At 38.3% G+C, this 7,669-nt stretch overlaps 1 long non-coding RNA gene across 1 annotated transcript; it reads left to right on the top strand.

The window, feature by feature from the left end:
- Positions 1-1,010: 1,010 nt before the first annotated feature.
- Positions 1,011-4,415, top strand: LOC112989268 (uncharacterized). The gene is made up of 3 exons (XR_003260775.2): positions 1,011-1,256; positions 2,314-2,458; positions 3,187-4,415. It is a non-coding gene; the product is annotated as an uncharacterized LOC112989268 (long non-coding RNA).
- The last annotated feature ends 3,254 nt before the right edge of the window (positions 4,416-7,669 follow it).

Raw genomic sequence — 7,669 nt, 5'->3', positions numbered from 1 at the left:
TTGGGAGGGACCTCTGGAGATCATCTAGTCCAACCCCCCTGCTCAAGCAGGGTCACCTAGAGCACATTGCACAGGATTGTGTCTAGGCGGGTTTTGAATATCTCCAGAGAAGGAGACTCCACAACCTCTCTGGGAAACCAAGATTTTCTGTTAATGAATGCTAAGAAAGTCGCATCTTTGCTGGGTGCATTCTGTAGGAATCAAGGAACTTGTGCCTTAAGAATTTTTCAAGGAAATATTTGAAAATATTCTAGTCGTTAGGGTCTGTTCGTGTGTACCTGCTGTTTATAAGGGACTTTTTTGTAGGTTGCTCAGTGCATATGGAAAAGAAGTTTTTTGTTTTGTGAATAGAAAGTGTTCTTTTGCAATTGTTCCTTCAGCCTCCAATTTATTTTCTACAGAAATAGACATATTTCATAAAAAATGCTTTTGTGAAATATATGGTATCCTATACAGAACTGAAAAAATGAGTAGTAGCAAATGAGATTTCATTGAAATCTGAACTTTTTCCCCAGTGGAATGTGTTTATTTCAACTAAAGGTTCACTAGTGAAAATATAAACTGCCTGTCCTTACAGAGTAGCACACTGAGGAGTGATGATGTAGCTTCACAAGTCACCACATCATCATTCACACATCATCTACTGGACATAGTACTTCATCTTCAGGCGATAAACTCAGTATAAATGCAGGAGGAGAGATATATGCTAGGCATCAGGGAAAACTTGCTAGCTGTAAGCATACTGCAACAGTGGGCTAGGTGATCTTTTGAGACTGGAATCACTGAAGATTTTTGAGAACAGGTTAGACAAAATATCCATTGGAAATGGCTTAATCCTGTTCTGGAATAGGGAGATCAATTCCTGTAATTCCAATCACGGTTGTCTCCTCATGACCAGAACAGAATGATTCAACATTGGCTCAGAAATGAAAAATTTGAGGCATTTGCATTCTGTGGGAAATTTTGACTTTTCTCTTTTAACTAGAAATGAAAACACATGTCAACTGTGAGAATGTCTGGCTTGTTTCACAGTCTTCTGGGGACACTTGTGTTAAGAAGAAATCAGAGGACTTAGAGTATTTTGCTTTGCCTCGAGGGTCTCTTCACAGTTGAAGGAATAGAAGAAAGCTGCTGCACAAGTCTAGCTTCCCCCAAGAGGAGTGTGGCTCTCAAATGCCAGAGAGGAAGACCTGGTTCACTCTGTGGCCAAGAAGAGCTACAGAGCTGATGCATGGACCTTGCACACAGCTCCACAGGTGAAAATTGTGGTTACTTTTGAGTGAAAACAGCCTGTTGAAGGGAAAACTTCTCAAGGACAGATTTATGGGCCTTCTTGTCATCTATGCTGCATTTCTGCCAAAGAGTAAATCTGGTCCTATGTTAGCATAAGGTATTGTACACACAAGTGGAGAAACAGTTTCCCAAAATAACCTTAGCTTGTGCTTATTTCCTGCTTTGTATTGCTGTGTATGCTGCTTACTATAATGGTTTAATGTGTGCACTGTTTAGTATGTTAATCTCTGTGCTCAGGGCAGCATTACAGGTGTTGGGATTATCATAATTTTTATTTTCTGACTTGGGTTTGTATAAACTTGCAGCCATACACATGACATCAACATTTTCTGCCCTCCTTTTCTTTTTCACTGAACAGTGCCTGGCCTTCTGAACATATTTATTAATGCAAGAACTATAATGTCTGTACACCGTGATTCATCAAGTATAACAATTCCCCCCCCCAAAAAAACAACTTTTCAAAAGTTTTTGCTATTAAGTTGGCAAAAGACCTGAAATATTTTAGCTGAGCCAGTGAGTGTTTTAAGCATTTTCAAAAGCTTTAAAAGTTGCAAGCACCTGGGAAGAAAGGTTTAGAAAATGTCTTCTCAACCATAACTATAGTGTTGCCATAGCAATGCTATAATAGTGCCTTATTAATAGCAAGGTACTTAAATATGCCTTAAAAAATCTGTGCAAATTTGTGCAATAATTTTATGATGCCAAATCTGGTAACAAGCGTAAGAATCTGAAGACACTAGCCCTTTTGTTTTGGGGGGCTTTAATCTAGCATGGAATAATGTCGTACAGCAGAGAAAGTTTTGTAGATAATAGAAAAGGATAATTCTGTCTTTGGCTCCTGCTTACATGCAGGAATTTGCACAAGTTATATTCCCTGCACTGTACATCCTGTGCTGTGCACAATGTTCCTTAAATCATTTCTCTAATTTTTGCTTGGCTGTGTACCCCTGTTAGAATTTTGACTGCAAAGTGATCTGTTACCGCTGTGCCTTGTTCATTTTTTTTTCTTTGAAATCCCAGCTGGATTCTGCTCCCTCCCAGTGGATTAGAGGCTGTGACCTGGGATTTGAATCGAACCTACTGGTCTAACGCAATGGCGTTCCACTGACTTTGGCTGAAGGATCTATTTGTCTTCTCCATAGCATATAATAATGAACAACAATAGGTAAGATGTGACACTGCATAAGAAGTTAGTAAATTTTCATACTCTTCAAAAAAACCTGCTGAATGTCCACCATTGCTCTGAAGTCATGTCCTTTAGGAGGGAAAAGGTCACCAGAACAACAGTTTGTCATTTGGCCTTAGAAACACTTAACTCCATCATCCACAAGGTTTTTATTCATAGCAGCTCTGGCAATCTTGATTTTTGCTGTCCTGGCAATTAGAATACGATACTTCATAAGCCAGCCTCCTTTTACAGGATTTTGATTACGACAGTATTGCATACTCATTAGTGGTTTGCCTGTAAGGGAATAAAGAAGAAAAAGTAGAAAAAAAGGAGAAAAACTGATGAAGTCATCACGGTCTGATTTTCACCCATTCATAAAGCTCACTGATGGAAGGAAATACCACTTTCTCATTCTCTCCTGAAAACAGGCAGTCCGAATGTTTATGATAGACACATTGAGGCTAGTTACTATTAAAAAAGTTAAGAAGTACTGAATAAGATAAATGTATTTAATTTTGTCTTGCAAGATTTCGCACATAAACCAGAAGATATTTAAATCTGTTCCATACAATAGGCCATGTTTCCAAAAATGTCCTTCTAACTGATCAGACTTCTTAAACATTGTTGTTTGTTTAATTTTATGCTGCAATCTTTCCACTACCTTTCTAAATGTTTTTGTTTAACGATTTGTCACTTAGCTTAAAATTCTTTCTCTCTCTGGCCAGGATATTTTCACATGGTTTCTGAAGATGATGATCACACATTACAAAACAAGCACTACTACTGTCTAGAATAACTGTTTTCATATTCATGGCTTTCAAGTTAAGATTTCAAATAATGATCAAAAACATTTAAGGTGTACATTTGTACCTTTGTGACTGAGGACTGGTAGAGGGAAGGACCAAGGATTTCTATCTGGCAAACACTAAATGTCTTTTATGGTAATCTTTGTCACTTATTCTTTAATTTCCCTGTAACACTTTTTTCACATTAAATATTCCTGGACTATTAGTAGATTCTGGTTCAGATAAAACTCCTACGACGGAAGGAATTGCTTTCCTGTTTTCGCAGATCCTTGTTCAGTTGTTTCTCTTCATCTTCTCTCTCTAATCTCTGTACAGTTTCTTCATTTTTGGTAGGCTGGTCTTTTTTCATAAAAGATGCTGGTTATATGTTCATTAGTTTTCATCAATTTTCTGCTGTCTTTAGGAGCCTCAATTATTTTAGCTTGTGGTGAGGTTCCGTTTGCCTCAGTTTGCCTAACTTTTTCAGAGTTGTATTCTGCAGCCTTGTGTATTTTATTTTTTTCATTAAGTCTTTTTATTATGCTCTTTTAGCTAATTTCCCCGTGGAGTTAAGTAATATTTCAGTTACTTTTTAATCCAAAGGTTAGTCACTACATTCCGTGTTATTTGTTCATTCCTCTGGGGACAATTTTCCTATTTCTCTATGATTTTTCTTTTTATTTTAAAATTCTGAGGATTACAGCTTAAAAAAAAAGTCTTTAATTATGGACTTAATTAATAAAGATTGTTGGGCATTCACTTTAATTTTATTAGTCCTGTCTTCCTCCATATTCACACAGTTTCTGAACATTTACTGAAATTTCAAAAATTTCAGAAGATAAAACTGTGCATCCAGAAATATATATTCAAAAGTTTATTTTTCTTTGGTGTTTCATTTCTCAGTTATGTGGACATTTTAAATAATACTACCGGGGTGGAAATTTTGGCTTGTGAGCTAAATGGTGAGTTTCATGCTGTGAACAGTTAATATGAACTGTTCGCAAACAATGCAAAGGATTGTGCTCTGCTAATATAGAAGCAATTTGGTGTATGCCTATGGATAGAGAAAATCTGTCCGCAGAAGATTCAAGAACAGGAAAAGACTAAACTTACAGTAAATCTTACTTGTAATGTATAATTTGACCCAATAAACATGAAAGCGAATTTTAGTTGACTTTTCTTCTGAGCCTTTTTGTCAGATTTAACAGTCAAGCTTCCAGTAATGACAACAAAGTGGATTTTATTTTAGAGCTAAGCCTTCATAAACCATTACCATTTGCACTGAGTGACTGTTCTATCCAGCTGCATCCTACATGTTCTTCACTCATGGTACATGCAATTCTTGTCCTTTAGTATAATTAACTGCTAATACAGTGTTATTTGAGCATCCTCTGCATTTTCCTTTCCAGTCACCATACAGCTATGTCCTCCAGCTGATTGACTATATGCAAGGATCTAATGCAGCCGAAACCGTGTGCCTAGACTGCACCAAGGACAGCAGAGTAGTGTAAAGCCTGCGTAGGAGGACTCTGTACCTCCTGTTGGCGTGACAACTGTAGTTGTTCCTCACTAGAGCACAAAAGTACTCTGATGCTACGTGGCCACAGGGACCCACTTCTCTCTCTCAAGGGAGGGTAGCATTCTGTATCTGCTTCTCCTTCCCTTAAAGAGTTGAATATGGGGACACCCTGGGATAAGCAGGCCATAAAGATATTTTCCCACTTACCTATGTGCTTCTATGGGGCCTAAATTTGTGACTGTATTTCCAGGGCAAATTTACTGAGGAAAACAGGATCAGAAAGATGATCACTTTCAAAGGCCAACTTGCCGAGATTCTAGCCTGCTCTGCAGCTTTATTTTTATGTAATTTGTTCTGTGACTGTCTAAAAATGCATTCAAGGGTATTTCTATAATTGGGAGACAACACTACAGGGAGCTATTTGGGAGCGGAAATGGAGTTTTCTAATAGCCAATGAAACACTCTTATATGCTGCAAAATGACTGAATTTATTATGCCACAAATTAAAAAGAAATGGTATATGTATTACAATTACTGTACTCAATATGAATGTTACTTTTTAGGTATCATAGCAATTATTATCTATTCTAGTAATTCTTTACATTAAAGAAAACCTACTGTCAGTAGCAATTTTGCATAGATAAACAAAATGTATTTGAAACCAAAAGCATTTGGCATCTAGAAAATTGCTGATTAGATAAGTATTTCTTTGTATAGGATAATGTTACCAACTTGATTTGTTTGCTAGAATTTTCGGGACTTTTTTGTAATCACACTTGACAGAAAGTGTTGGCAATGGCATTTCTGACTTCCAGATCTTTAAACATTGGCAAATGCAATCAGTGCCATCGTTTTGTTGTGCTCATACAAGTGTGTACAAAAGGATGCTCTGTTTAACATGTACACTTGCTTACACTTGCTTGTTACATGGGTGTCAGAAGGTGGACAGGAGGAAAGAGAAGGTAAAAAATGCTTCCTTTCTTTTTTCTTATTTAAGCATTAGTTATCTTTGAAACTTAAAAGGATTCATCTGACAATTCCTGCATAGGGTCTGGTGCCCTGACATGGCCTGACAGTGGTGTGTGAAATGCTCCTCCTCTGCCTCCTCAGTACCGGTTACAGAGCATCCTCAACAGAGGAAAAGGAGGAAGTTCAGTGAGCAGTCCTAACACGATGGAGGGAACTCGCTGTTATGTACAGATGCATACATACATGTGTGCCTGTAAAGAATAGCCATAGTGCCTCATTTCCTGGCAATAGAGCATCTCTGAGATGACAGAAGCAAAAATACAGTTCTGATAAACAGTTATCATGTAGATGTCAAGTACTTGTTCAAAACTACTGCCTCTACACATTATTTCTCAGCAAAAGTTTGCAATATCCATATCAAAATCAAAGAGGAAGATAAGTTAAAAAAAATAATCAATACTCATTTGTCTTTTAATTTATTACTAATTTCTCAGATTCTGGAAGAGCGCTTGATACAATCAGCTGAAGATATATCAGGATAATTTAGTACACTAATAGTAAGAAGCTCCAATTGAAGCTCCAATTTCTATTTGGGCTTGCTTATAGATCTGTAAAATATTTATTTCCAGCTATATTAATTGGTAATTTGGCAGAAAAAAATTATAGCAAATTAACCTCTAATAATTATCTTTTACTAAATGTGTTAATATCTTCAGATTTCAGTATAAAGAACCTAAAAATATCACTGTACTAACCCTAATCCGCAGTTGGTACAACTGAGATGGTACCAGCAGGATGGCTGTCTGGACCCCAGCCTTGGGGCAGACTGCTGCATCCCCTGGTCAGTTAGGAGGTTCAGTTATGTGGCTTCTTGACTTCAGCTAACTTCATCATTCCTGAGTCTAACCTTTCACTTAGTTATTTGGCCCTTCTAGATTCATCCCTACCCAGCTGGAAGAACTGGTTGGCAAGTTAAATGGTGAGGTCACAGAATGAAATACACTAACAGGAGTCAGGCACCAGCTGCACGTATCTTTTGGTTGGCATATGGAGTTTGATAGGTCTGAGTTCAAGGGTGTATCTGTGGATCCAAGCATTGGATAAGTTCTGCTAGGTCCAGGGAACGATCTGGACCCAATGAGACTGTGGAGTCTTGTCATGGTTCTGGCTTATTTCTTGCTAGGTTGGGTATTTTTACTCCAGAATTCATCAGAACTCCTGCCCATGCACACACGGATCTGCACATACACTGCAGCTTCCTGTCTGACGTGGCCCTTATTTAAGCTTACCCTCCTTTTATAGCAAACAGCCCAGTGAATCCTCTTGGCTTGAACTAAAACACCATCCCAATTTTACTTAGTGACCTCTCCCATATTCAGAAGGTAATTCTACCCAAATGACCATATCAGGTTCAGCCTTTAGCCAGACTGGGTATACGCTAATTTCTGCCGTAAGCCAAACTGTTTATGTTCTTCAGCTGAGCATGAAGCTGAAGATACAGCTGCCAGTTCAGCCTAAACCTACCCAGTTTGCCTATTCAAGGGCTGGACTTGGTAATAGCATAGTGGTTTGCAAGAGATCCATCCAAACAAATGCTTTGGCTACTGCTGGCCCAAGCTGTCTTCAGTCAAATCCTCCAGTCACTTCTAGATCTAAACTCATCCACAGATTTTGGGCCCTACAGTGGACATCCCTTGAAAGATACGTAAGGATACATCATAATCAGCAAGTTTTGGGCCCTAGAGTGGACATCCCTTGAAAGATACATAAGGAGACACCATAATCAGCCCCCATGGTCTCAAGGCCATATGATAACTCTGATTTATCATCCCAGCCAGATCTGGACCATAAGCTGGCTGAATGCCCTACAGGGCTAACAACTCCACAGCACTAAGCTAAAAAGCATAGCCTGTCCTGGAGAGAACAGTCACTCCC

Source organism: Dromaius novaehollandiae, chromosome 7 (assembly GCF_036370855.1).
Source record: "Dromaius novaehollandiae isolate bDroNov1 chromosome 7, bDroNov1.hap1, whole genome shotgun sequence".
NCBI lineage: Eukaryota > Metazoa > Chordata > Aves > Casuariiformes > Dromaiidae > Dromaius > Dromaius novaehollandiae.
This window is presented reverse-complemented; position numbering and strand designations above follow the sequence as displayed.